Genomic DNA, 13649 nt, shown 5'->3' on the forward strand with positions numbered 1-13649 from the left:
ATCCCCACGCAGCCAGTCACCCACCAGCATTCCCATGCAGCCGGTCACCCACCAGCACCCCCATGCAGCCGGTCACCCACCAGCATCCCCAAGTCCTTCCCCTCAGGGCTGCTTTCCTCCCACCCAGCCTGAGCCTGTGCTGGTGCTGGGGATCGCCCTGACCCATGTGCAGGACCTTGCACTTGGCCTGGTGGAACTTCAGGATGTTCACCCAGGGCCACGTCTCCAGCCTGCCAAGGTCCCACTGGGTGACATCCCATCCCTGTGGTGCATCAGCTGCGCCACTCAGCTCGGTGTCCTTCACAAAGCTGCTGGCTTTCCTTTACACCTCCCACCACAGCTCGTGTCCCACCTCTGTGTCCTCGGCACAACGGGGAGATGTGAAACCCTACCCAGAAAAACTGCTAAGACTGGCTCAGGCAGGAGGCAAGGGAAGGGAAAGAGCAAGGCACCCTGCCCAGAAGCAGCCTTGTCCCACAGCCCATCGGCAGGAACACCGCAGAGGGACCTGGATCACACCAAGAGCCAGGATCCCACCCGTGCTGACAGGCCAGCCTGCCACTGCCCCCTGAGAAACATCGGCTCCACTTCTCCTGTGGAGCCCAGGGCTCGGCTGGGGGCACGAGATGATTCCAAAGGTCACCAGTGGTTGATATTTTCCACAGAGGAAACAGGGCTGCTGTGAACTGAAGCAGTTGCGTGCTCCCAGCTCCAGTTCCTGTGCGGATCATTCCCAACCGCTTCCATTTGGATCCCGGCACGTGAAGTTTTTCATCTTTAAAATGACAAGCAGCACTTTGGGCCAAAAGCTTTCACACCGGAGGTTTCTAAACTTCCTTCCAAATTGTTTTTTCCCCGCACTGGGAAGCACTGATCCCTGGGGAAATGATGGGGGATGCTGAAGGATGGCAGACCGGGAATTTGTCCCATCTCTGCCAGCCATTCCTACCCTTTGCCTATGAAGCTCCAGCTCAACCCTTCTGACAATAGGCAAGGAACCTGACCCAGGGGCCAAATGAGCGCACGACACAGGGTGCCAAGGTGGAGGAGCCCCATCAAAGGGCTCCCTCTGGCAAGCCCCTGGGTACCATCTCCTGCTCCCATCATGAACTGGCTTCTCCTGCCACTGTTCTTTGGGATCCCGACCACTGACACCTTTCCCGGGTCCCAGCACAACTCAGCCCAGTGGGGACCCCAGCACCACCATTCCTGCACCTTGGAAGGGAGACCAGGCTCAGAAGAAATCTAAGCACCGATGGGTGCAGCAATGGGTCCCATTGAGCCCATCCCTACAGCACTGCTCCTGCCCCAACAGTGTGGAACATGGGAGGAGGGAGGAATGAGCCCCTCCATGCTCCCAGGGCAGGATGGGCTCAAGGAGGAGCAGGAAGCCCCTCGCTCTCCCCTGCACGCAGCTGCAAACTCATTGCTGGGGTAGAAGGGTCCAGGAGATGTCCCGAGGAAGACGGGGATGGCAGGGAAACCAGCGACCTCAGGGGCACAGCACAGCTGCAGCTGAGCCCTGCAGATGTGCACGGTCCCAGTGCAGGGCGGGGGGGTCACACTGGCACTGCCGGGCACAGCCACAACGGCTGCATTCAGGAGCTGGTGCCATGTCCATGCGGGCAGCGCGGCTGCCTGCGGTCCTCTGCCCACAGTGGAGCTGAGCAGAGAGGACGGGAGCATGGAGCTGCCTGCAGCACTGCAACACTGCCTGCATCTGCACCTCCTGGCCCATCCTGCAGTGCAGCCCCCCCAGGAGACCCCAGTGTGGGGGGCCATGGGCTGAGAAAGGACATGGGTCCCACCACGCTGCCAAAGGGACATCTCAACTGACAAACTGTCATCGCAAACCTTTAGAAGAGTTTTTGATCACAACTGCAGCAACCCTGATTGAGACCAGTGGAAACACCGTCCCAAATCTTTTGCTTCTAAATATCACCCACAGCAGGAGCAGCACCCAATCCTGGCAGCCTGGCCGGGCATCCCAGCCCTTAGCCTTGCTCATGCTTGTTCCCTTGGAACTGCAGCCAGCACTGGGGCAGCTCCATCTGCCCAGGCAGCAGGAACCATCCCCCAGACCCTTCCCCTGTGCAGGGTGCTGGCTGAAGGATTCCTCCACACCCACAGCCCTGCATTTGGCAAGGGCCGGCTCACTTCTGCTACAGCTGGACCCAAAATGGGTCCAAACTGAGGGATGTTCTCCTCAGGGTAAGAAATGGCTGGAGCCATTTGGGGTTCCGGGTTAGCAAAACAGGCACGTGGGAATGGTTGACTGCAAAGAAAGCCTTAGCAGGATCAGAAGTAGACCTGCTTGTCATGCCTATAATCTCCTCCCATCATCTCTCTGCCTGCTCCTCCTTCCCTTGGTGTTTTCCTCTTTCCTCCCTTCAAGCTGGAGTGTGGATTCACGGCTTTCCCAGACGCTCTGCCCCCACACTTCCCCACCATATCCTGGCTCCAGCCTCCGCAGCACTCCCCCCACAGAGCCTTTCCCTCCCTTCCACCTCCAAACAGGGGTTTGCCTGCGCCTGCTCTCCCCTTCCCCATTCACTCCCTGTTGATGGGCTGAGCCCTTTGCTCCTGGACTCTGCTTTTCCCCCCTTGCTCCCTGCCAACGATGCTGCCCATCCACGACACTTCACTTATGAAGCATCACAGACAGGGGCAGGCATAAGCCTCTGTGCAAAGCCCCATGCTGGCACCCAGCACCCGTGCTGTGGGGCACAGGCTGAGCCAGCAGGGGACAGGCAGGATGAGAGCAAAGGCAGCTGCTTGCAGCCATCCTGGAACCACGAGAGGAGTCCCAGTGGGGAAACCTGGGCATCCTCCAAGGACACATAAAAAGTGAACGAGGAAAACGGTCCCCAAAGCCCCGGCACCACGGAGCCCCCTGAGCCCCTTTGTCACTCCGTCCCTGGCACTGGGGGACATGCAAATCCCCAGACTGCTCTGCAGTGCATCAGCCACCCGGAGAGCTCTCCTGTGCTGCTCTGCAGCAGGGCCAAAATCCCTATGAGCCCCCCTGGTTGTGGTGAAGGAGGGAGAAGAGAAACGCAGCGCGTCCGCAGCTCCCGGCGCCTGCAGAGCGCTCCTGCTCATGCAGGACCGGCCAGGCAGAGATCCGCACTGCCCCAAACTGTTCCCGGCTGGAACAGAACCCCGGCCCCCATCCAGGCTCCAGGACCTGCATCCCACCCAGGCTGGTGCTCCCCGCACTGGGCCCCGCTGCCAGCTGCATCCAGAGCCTCCCGCGGAGCTGCCGCCGCTGCGAGGGGCCAGCCCTACCTTGGTGCCAGCTCCCCATGGCTCCAGCAGAGCTCATCGCGGCCAGGCTGCCGCCGCGTCCGAGGCAGCGCCTTCTGCGGAGCCGCCTCTTCCCAACCCCAACACCCCCGTGCAGTGATTGATGTGCACCGCAGCCACAGCAGAGCTGGAACCAGCCTGCTTTCCCATCCCACCGCCGGGCTCCCCCCTCGCCAAGAGCTCCGTGTCCGCAGCGCAGCCCCGCGGCACGGCAGGAAGGTCCCACATGGATGCTGCTGCCTGCCCCATCTGCACCCCTTGCCTGCAAACAGCCGACTCATTAAGGGCAAGGCACCAAAGAGCCATCACAGGCTGCGATCCTGCCAGGATCCTTCCCTTTGCATGCCCTGTCAGCGAAGGGAGGGCTCAGATTCTGCACTGGCTGCTCAGCAAGGAGCAGGACCCACTGTACATCTTCATCCCAAGTTAATCTGGCACTTTCTTGCATCACCCCCTGGCTCCATCTCTTACATGGGGTTCTAGGGCAGCAAACACTACACTGCCTCCAAAACACATCTCCAAGTACCCCACTTGCACTCCTTAGCTTGGAGATGTACCAGCAGCAAGAGCTGAACAGAAGCTCTTTCATCACCCTTGCCCACTGTGAAGTGCAGAGCGTGACACCCAGCACATCCCTACCTCCAGGGCACGATGCTCCTTGTCCCTCGAGGGACAACGCTGGGGCTAGGTAACACTGCAGAGGTGCCTTGTACCAGGGAGCACCCACCAGCTTGGACACATGCTCCAGAGCACACCAAGCCATTGGGAGCCCCAGGAGAAGCAGCACAAGTCTGGTGATTGCTGGCAGAGTCCTGGCAGGCTCCTGCCATCAGGAGGCACCCACTGCATGGTCCAGCCACACGGAGCCTGACCGTGCTGGATTCAGAGGGAGAAAACCCCACTGGCAAGGGGATCTCAGCCTGGGCACCCTCAGCATTCTCAATGGCATCTCCAGCTTGAACCCCCTCCTCATCCCATGAGGTGTGGGGTTGGGGGCCACCAGTTCTCTGCTGCTCTGCACCTCTCCCACTGCAGTCAGGGCTGGTATCACCTATCTGTGAGCACCCACAACTGCAAAACCTCCTTGTCTGGAGCAGCTGCAAGAATAAGGAGGAGGAGGGAAGTGTCAGCAAGCAGAGGGAAGAGTCAGCCCAGAGCTGAGAGAGGAGACAAAACACAGACAGGAAAAGGAGGGCGGAAAAGAGATTGTGGCAGACAAAGACCCCGAGACCCGAGCCGTGCCTCAGGCTGGACCTGACGTGCGATGGGAAAAACCTCATTCATCACCTTGTGCACAGCCCCTGTGCCCCAGCCAAGCTCCCTGACCCTGAGGAGCACTGCCCAAAGCAGGAGGGCGGCAGCAGGAGCCTGTGGAAACGCTCTTCTCCCTGCCTCCAGAAACTGGTGAGATGTGGTGCTTTGGGGAGAACAATGAACAGCAACGGGTTTCAAATGGGGTCCTGCTGGTCCCTGTGCTATTAGTGCTTGCATTGCACCCCACCAAGGACCTCACTGAACCCCCATCCACAAGGAATGTATGCATGGGAATGGGGAGCAACGGCACCCCTGTGGCTGTGCAGCCATGAATCACATCCCCACCAGTGACAACAGACTGAAGCAGGATCAGGACTCCAAGAAACCCCAGAGCATCACTGAATCGGGCTAAATAAGAAGAGCACATGCAGCCCATACCTGCCCATCTTGGGGTCAACATCCCAGTGATGAAGCCAGTTCTGCTGGGACAGCAGGGGCAGGAGCACACCCGGGAGCAGCCTGTCTGATAGTGAAGACCCACAGCTCCAACAAGGAGCAGGAGGGCAGAAGAGGAGGAACCCTTTCCAATGCACAGGAATATCCACCCCTGGACCCCACAATGCAGCGGCTTCCAAGCTCCTCCAGAGAAGGACACACACCCCCTGCGAGCGCCCAGGAACAGGAGAAAAGAGCTTTTTAGCATCTTCCAAGGCAATGGCACTCTGAGGCCTTGGAGATGTTCAAGGCTTGCAGGCAATTATCAAAGATAAATGTTTTAAAGGCTGAAAGGGACAGAAGAGGGATAAGAGGGTGCAAGGAGAAAAGGCAAGTCCAGCCGCAGCAGGGCAGGACACAGCACACGGGCTTCCCTCATTTCCCTTACCAGCACTGACCTTCCATGCAGAGGACACCACGGGACACTGGGACACAGCGGGGACTTGAGGCCACGTGGGCAGATCTGGGGCTACTGCAGGAAGAAATGGTGCTGAGGAGAAGGTACCTCGGTCCTGCCCCAGGACCCCATTACTGCTGCCCGCACCAGGGTCCTGCCACCCCAGAGCACTGGGCACACTGCACCTCCAGGGCTCTGGCAGGCACCCACTGCGGGAAGCACCCCACTTCACCAGAGCAGGACTCCGCTGCACAGGGCAAGCCTCAAGGGCAAGGAGGAAAGGGACCCCCAGCCCTCCCCACGGCCCAGGGAAGGGTCAGGCCATGCTACCAAGCCTGGAGGAGCAGAAGTGGAGCTGACCAAGCCCCTGCGCTGCTCCATAGCCACCTTCATGAGCCCCACATGCTCCTGGCCCCCCTCTCCTCTGCCATCCGCTCCCCATCACAGCCCCCAGGAGCTGGGATGCCATCTTCCTCCAGCCCTGCCCCGGCTTCACCCCGAACACCAGACAACCAGTTCTCAGGAACAGATTTACTCCGATGCCCTCCTGCCTTATATCCTTTATCCCTGCATTGCTTGTCGTTCAGCAGCAGTTAGCTCTGCCCAGGCTGCCTTCCCTGCCTGCTTTACATTCAGCATTCACATATAATGCACACATTAGACACATTAATGCAGCATCTTCACTGTGCAAACACACCATGCACCATTACTTCAGAAGGTCCAAGTCCCAAAGCCACCGTGGTGCTGGCCCCCAGCCGTGCCCAGAGAACCCAGCACTGCAGTGCCTGCTCCTGCACCCGAGTCCCTAAACCATAAGTGCAGCATAGCTGGATCCCAGCTGCCGTGGGGAAAACTGTAACCTGGAAACTTCCATGCTCTGAGGCATATTACAGATACGCAAAAGGACCAAGGAGGTGTCAAAGGAGCTTGAACAAGTCACAGGGCTGAGCAGGAGCTGGAAATAGCAACAAGGAGCCTGGGTTACGTGTGCTGGGAAGGACCCCATCAGGCTGCTCATCGCAGAAAGCAGCCCTCCAATGGTTGCTTGGTGGAGACAGATGGCAAGGGGTTCACGGCCTTGAACAACCTTTGTTACCTGCCTCGCTAAGAAAATACTTCACTTGTCTCACTTCAAGACATATTTGCAGCAACAGCATTTGTCTCCCTGCAGAGCTGGGGAGAATCCGTCCTTTGGTATCTGAGTGCCCGGACCCTCCAGGCACACAAAGCAGGGACAAACAGAAAACTCCTCAATGACTTGGAGAACGGAACTGAAATAAACCCATCACCAGGCTCCAGCTTGCTGCAGGGGGCCTGGTCTGCAAAAACCCTTCACAAGGAAAATCAGAGGCTGGAAAGCACCGACCTGGACATGCGTGCACTGAGGATGCAGTACTCAGCCTCCAACCCAGCTGTGAGCAAAAGCATCGAGGACAGGGCCAAGCCTCTGAAGAGGATTACACCTGCGGGCAGTTCTGACAATTCACATCTGAGGCTGAGGGTACCCGAGTCCAGAAAGGACATTCATAATGTTTTCGAAGTATGACAATGGAGCTTGTCCATTACCCTCAAGTTGGCTCAATGAATTTACTGTTGTGCTGTAATGGATTTGCATGTGCTGGGGGTCACCTGCTCCCCACCAGGAAAAGGGAAGCAGGCGACCCCCACTTTTAACCTGAATTATGGATTCAAAGAGCCCTGCAGTGATATTTGCAGGACCCAGAGGTACCTGCCCATGCATACCCGGGGGGAGAGAGGTCATCACATCCTCCCTGCTGGGTCACGGCAGGGCAGAGAGGCTGCCTGTGACCAAAGCAGCTCCAGCCAGGCAGAGGGGCAGGACAAGCATGGCTGGATGCTACCAGCTCACCAAACCCTGTGCCCCAGGCGTTGCCAGGGAGGGGACCAAAAGGTGGAGCTCCCTTTGCAGGCGAAGCACATCTCTCTCCAGCGGTGAACCTCCCAGCCAGGCTTGGGAAACGCTGATAAGATGAGGGAAAACAACTTCTCTGCCTCCTGTGGCGCTGCCCTCCTTCCAGACAATTAATTCCAGCCCTGCAGCAGCCGTGTCTTGCAGCACCGCTGTGATTCATCGCCAGCGAAACGCTGACTCAGAGGTGAGGCTCCGGATGCGGCTGACGCGGGAGCCCCGGTCCCCGCAGCCTCCTGCGCGCTCGCTCCCAAGAACCCTCTCCTCCAGGCCCCCAACCCGCCTCTGCAAGCCCCAGGGAGGCTGCAGCAGCCTCCACTGCAGCAGGGAGATGATGCTTCAGGAAGTCATTTAATCCCACTCGGCTCAACACAGGGAGCAGCTCCATCCAGACTGGCCCTTATAAAGCCTTTAACAGTCTCCAGTGGTGGAAACTCCTCTCCCTGCACCACACCTGCATCAGGGCTTTATCCTCATCACATTAGAGAGGTATTCTCTGGCATTTCATCCAACCTCCTTCCCTGTAGTTCTAAGGCTGTGGTTGTCGCTGTCCCGATGAGCCAGGGCAGAGCTCCTGCCTTTCCACTGTTTCAAGCTGTGCAGCTTGCCGCCTTCCCCAGGCCACTGTGACCCCTCTGTGGGAGCAGCCCCACAGAGAGATGGTGCCGACATCATCCCAGCCCTGCATGGAAGAAGCTCACTCCGGGACAGCATCCTTCTGTGGCCACCATTCAACCAGTAGGACCTGGGAAAGCGCCTTCTCAGCTCCATCAGGTTCCAGCCTTGATCCTTCCCAGAGGTTCTGAAGACCCTCAGAGGGCAGCAGGTCTACAGAGCCACTGAGCCAAGGCAGACAGCCCAGGGAGGTCCCTGTAGCACCAGCCCCTGGAACTCCTCTCTGCTCAACCCTTAGGAAAGAGCCAGCAGAGGCAGGGGTGGGTTGGCATCGAGCAGTGCTGTGTCCAAACTGAAAGCATTTAGTTTCTCCTCCTGCCATCTTGGCTGTGCCATAAGGGTCCACGTGCGTTTGCTGTCTGTAGCTGGATGGACCTTGGGGTTCGCTTCTCACCTCTGCCTGGCTCCTGCAGATCCCCATTAGGCAGGACAGCAAAGCTTTGCAATCACAGCACTGAGATTTGCAGTCGGGTACGTAACCACAGCTCTCAAGGACTCCTCATGCCTGCTCACTTGTGTCAAGCCCTGTCTCTATGTTCCCTCTTCATGCGCCATTATTTTTTCTCTGTCCCTCAGATCAGTCACACAGATGGATGTTCTAGCATCCAAGTCCTTTTCCAGACAACCACATCTCTTCTGATGTTCTCCATTTACAGTAAAGTAGCTCCACCTCTGCCTCACACCAAAGGCATCCTCTAATTCCCAATGACCCAGCTCCTCTGCCCAGCCAGCACTTCAGTATGCACACAAAGGCAGGACGAAAGCACAAGAGCACGGGCACCGCATCCCGCAGGCACCCTGCACGGCAGGAGTCAATTATTGCAGAAGCAGCAGGACACTGGGGTGCTGGGGGAAGTTTTATTGCTCCTCCATCCCCTGCCACTACCATCCCCTTCATCCAGCCCTCCCTGCAGCCCTGAGATACTTGCAGGCATCATCCCTCCATCCACCCACAAGCCCTGCACCATACACCCATCCAAATCATTGCAATCACTTATGGTCTCACAGCCACACTGCCCATCACGCACCCTTTTCCCATCATCTCCAAGCCTCCCTCCCACCCAATAGCCAGGAGCATTTAGAAGGGAGATGTCAGACCAACATAGCACAATGGTCTCCTGCCAGGCAGGATGCTATGAGCTCATGTAGGTCAAACCCGAACATGAAGGATAGCATGAGCATTCCTTCTTCACCTCAGACGCCTCTCTCTGACTGTGAGCAGATCTCACACTGGTCCCATTGAGCTCTGCTGCCTTGTCCTGTTAACCAGAGCAAGGCTGACCCACCACACAACAGCACAGCATCAGGAGGGCCCAGCTATGCCACAGCTCCTGCCTTCAGGTAGGGAAGGGCAAAGAGGTTTCACCTGGTGGTGGAGAAGATCACCACCAAGTAACCACAGGAGGCTGCCCCAGTGAAACTGCAGGGACACGTCAGCTCCTCCAGCAGAGAGGACAGGTCTACCTCAGAGCCTGCCTGGCGACCGAGGGCAGGAAGGGCTCATCAAGGCTGTCTGGACCAGTCCCTTCCTGAAGACAGGCCCAAGCGTGCTCTGTCAAAGCGCCTTAAACCAGTGCAGGGCTTTGATGGCTACTACAGACACCTCTGCCAGGAGAGGTGGTTACTTTCCAGCCCCAAGCCAGCCTGGCAAGTCTGGGCTGTTGAGCTGGCATGCTCTGTAACCACTGATCTGACCTGGAGCTTCTGAGGGACGGTGAGCTGGGAAAAAGGAGTCAAACCCAGGGCCGAAGCAGCCACCAAACACCATCATGAGAAGTGGATCTCATCTCATTTCATCTCACCATCAACAGGGTGCCCAATGGCCAGGCTGGAGCTGCCAAGCAATGAATTGAGTGAGAGAAACTATTAAAGTAAGGGCAGCAAGGATGATAATCCCATGGCAACATACTCACAGGAGGGCAGTGATCCTGTGCAACGCCTCCACAAGCTTTGAGATCCACTACACAGGAGAAGCATGGGGCTCCCGCACCTCTCTGACTGGAGCTGGCAAAGCTGCTCTTCTGCAGCAAGCGCAGACCTAATTGACACGTGTTGAATCTGTGTTTGGGCAATTATGCATTTATATTATGTCAGCAGTTGCCAAGAGCCCAGACATCTGCTCGCTCATCATGTGCGAGCCAGGCAGCGCAGAGGCATCTGACCCCGGAGCAGGATGCTGGCCTTGTGCAAACACAAATGACAGGCAGGAAAGGGCCTCCCCTGCCACAAACCTCACTGTCCTCCGCTGGTATCACCTTCGGGAGATGGGCAGTGACCTGCTGCCTGTGGTGGCATCCCCCTGCTCCAGGGTTAATGAAGCAGCCCGAGTACTTCAGCAAACTGTAAGGCGGGCTCAGCTCCCCTGCGGCATCATGTTATACATCAAAAGTGAATCATGAGAAAGTTAGGGAGAAAACAAAACAAAGCAAAGTTAAGAAGCCACCGAGTTCACAGGGAGAGGGCAGGGCTGTCCCCTCAGTCAGCTTTGAGTTAGGCAGCCATAGCAACTCACCACCCCTTCCAGCTTAGCTGCCAGCGTTAAGAGCAGCCAGGTCAGCGTCTGTCTCCAGAGACCAAACCCTCCTTCTGCTTGCTCCATCCATGCTTTGGCCCCAGTCATTCTGGCACTAGGAAAACCCAGGGAAGAGGAGCATGACCTCTGCTGCAGACCCAGTGGGAACGGGACCAAAGCGCCTCGTCCTCCAGGACGCAGAAGCAGCACATCCTCCTCCCTGCTCCCACCACGCACACGGCTGTTTTGCAAGACCTGAGCAATTTTGGGCCGTTTTAAACAAGGTTTCACTGCCACCCTTTTGAGTGACACCTCCCAGCTGAATAAATAAGTTCAGGAGTAAATTGCTGTGACCCCTCACAGCAAACAGCTTGGGAAGCCAAGAAACACCTTCCCCACAACAGCATTAATGTGCAAACGATGATCTCCTCTCAGCCAGCGGGGTCAGGAGCACGGTGATGCAGCCCTTGCAAAAACACCCTGTGCCTGGGACAGCACCCATCAGTGAGATGAAAGAGCTGGTGCAGACTGCAGCCCCAGCCACCCCTCATCTCCTGGTCTGCTCTCCCTGCTCCGGAAGGTCCACATGAGCACAAAGCGTTGTCATCCTGGCAGACCACGACCTTCCAGCTTAGTGCTCTGGGACCTCTTTGCATTCCTTGACAACCAAAGGGCCCTCCAGTCTCACCCGTTTCCCTCTCCAACAGCCAAGTGCCCTCGGCCATGCCCAGCCTAGGCAGCAGCCCCATAGTCCAGCAGCCTCTGGGGATACCGATGCTGTTCCAGAGTCTGGCTCCCTCACAGTTCAGCTCCTTGCCCCTGGCAACAGCCACTCGATAGCACAAGTGGAAATGCCCACTGTCACCATCCCCTGAAAACCATGCCCTGCTCCCAGACAGAGCCACTGCTGCTGCTCCCAGAGAGCTGGATCCCACAGCAAACCAGGATCCAGAAACCACACAGCCACCAGCAACCCAGCACCACATCAACCTCCACAGCCTGCCCACTGCTCCAGGAAAGAGCCCAGTGGGGTGTGGAAGTTCATTAAAGCTGCTTGCAAATCCAAAGGGTGCCCAGCGTGCCCCCTCTGTCACTTCAGGCAGCCCTGTAAAGCAGGAATGTGCCTCTTCCAGCCAAACACATACCTTTTAAAAGGTATGCTTGTGCTGTCCGCATTGTTCAGAGCACACCAAGAGTGGGGAGACAGGATATTCATGATACCCTGGTGTGGCCAGGGCATTCAGCTCTTCAGCAAAGGTCCACCAAGAAGCACTGGCTGCAGGCTGGAATATTACAAGAGAGGGCGGGGAAGAAAGCCGGCTGCTTAACACTCGGCACACAACATCCTCCAGTGTGATGGCACACGGTGAACCAGCCTTGTGGATGCACTGAAGGGTTTAAGCCACCACCCAGAGCAACCTCCCCATCCGTCAGCCCCTGAGCAGACATCAGCACAGCTCCATCCCATGCTGCGGGATGTCATTTGATCCAAGGACTTTACAAGCGCCTTACAAACACCCAGCCTGGGGAAGGTCAAAAAGAAAAGAGACCCATGGCCACAACCGATGCAGGCAGGGCTGCAGCTGCCCTAAGGGACAGTCTTGAGTAAGGACATCTGAGCAGTGCAGACATCGACACCTCCCCAAACCCTTCTGCATGCCCAACCTTCCCATACCACCCTGACTACCCCTGTCTCAGCACAACCACCACCTGAAGCAGATCGAAGGCACCTAGGCTCTATTGGCACAACTGTCCTAGAGAGGAAATACGCTATCCCAGTGTTCCACAGCCAGTTCACTCTGCATCCACAGCCCCTGGCCCAGCCACAGGGAGCAGGAGCCTTGGGGCTCTCCACTTCTTGCCCTGCTTTTAGTGCAGAACCAGGCAAGGAAGCATCACTGAAGTGGAAGCCCCAGACAAAAGGAGCAACAGAGCTTCAAGACAGCCTCCTTCCCCAGGGTGAGGGTGTCACTGACCTTGGGCAGAGGAACCCCAAACCAGGGTTCACCCTGGGGTGCCCAGGACAGCATGGTGCAGCCAGCAGGGCAGCAGGACCTCCCACTGCACTGCCTGGGGAGGATGTGGGCAATGCCAGTGCAGACAAGCAGCGGCGCAGGGGATGGTACCAAAGCTCCACCTCTGCCGGTTGCTTAGCGACCAGCATCCCGCAGGAGCCACCTTGTCTGTATGTCCCTGCAAGCAGCACCAGCTCTGCTGCAAGGCTCTAGCAGCAGAGGTGGCACCAGAGACCTCCTCCTGGTATCCACCAGCTTCTCCCTTCCTGCTGAAGCACCAGGGCCTGGCTGTGCTGGGGATGTGCTCTGCTGCAATCTGTCCCTGCATCCCATCAGCCTGCACATCTCAGCCCCCAGCCCTGCCTACAGGAAAGGGAACAGCTTATAGGTGAGGCAGACCTCCCACCCCAAATCCAGCTGCTGCCTCCAGAAGCTAATAGTTGCTAAGGAAAAGCATCTATAAAGGGAAGGGAAAGGACAATGGAAACCACTTCATGCTGTCTGAGCTCATCTCAAGCAGCCAGCCCAGCTGACCAGGCACATGCATCTCCCACAGCACCACACAACCTCCTTTTCCAGGGACACTGATGCGTCTGAGCCCCTCTGGGCTCTGGTCAGCATCATTGTTCACAGCTTGCATCCTTCCTAGCAAGTCCCCAAGCTGCAACAGGCAAATAACAAGCCTCGGCATCGCTATTGCTTCCCAACTGATAGAGGCCAACGTACTTGTGAAAATCCCCTCCAAACGTCCCAAAATTCCTTTGCAAGGAAGAAAATGCTACAAGTTCGCAGGAAGAAAAGCAGCAGATCAATAAGTGAAACAGGCAGGAGCTGTAGCTCAAGGAAGAGACTGTTCTTTTTGGACAGTGTCTACAATTTATGCTGCTGCTCGTCTCACTTCTGAGTGAAGACAGATTAGCCGCCTGGAAAGAGGAGCAGGAAATTGCTATTAACATGGAAAATCAAGACTGGAAAATAGACCTTAAACTATCCCCAGCACTGGTGTCTGTAGCAAAGGTCTGACCTCCCATGGGTCAGAGCTGGAGAGCAAACCAAGCTTTTCCT

The 13649-nt window shown here is 57.1% G+C and overlaps 1 protein-coding gene across 12 annotated transcripts in view; it reads right to left on the reverse strand.

Moving 5' to 3' along the window:
- The window catches only part of EPB41L1 (erythrocyte membrane protein band 4.1 like 1), a 56447-nt gene that overhangs the window by 27882 nt on the left and 14916 nt on the right, over positions 1 to 13649 (reverse strand). For 2 of the 12 annotated variants that reach the window (XM_065691734.1, XM_065691733.1), the window contains exon 3: positions 5454 to 5527. The exons of 9 other annotated variants lie outside the window; for them this stretch is intronic. The gene's annotated coding sequence lies outside the window, so the exon portion shown is untranslated. Of the gene's footprint in view, positions 1 to 3288; positions 3376 to 5453; positions 5528 to 13649 lie in introns of those variants that run through there. One more of the 12 variants, XM_065691736.1, reaches the window with a different exon arrangement.

Source organism: Lathamus discolor, chromosome 11 (assembly GCF_037157495.1).
Source record: "Lathamus discolor isolate bLatDis1 chromosome 11, bLatDis1.hap1, whole genome shotgun sequence".
NCBI classification, from domain to species: Eukaryota; Metazoa; Chordata; class Aves; order Psittaciformes; family Psittacidae; genus Lathamus; species Lathamus discolor.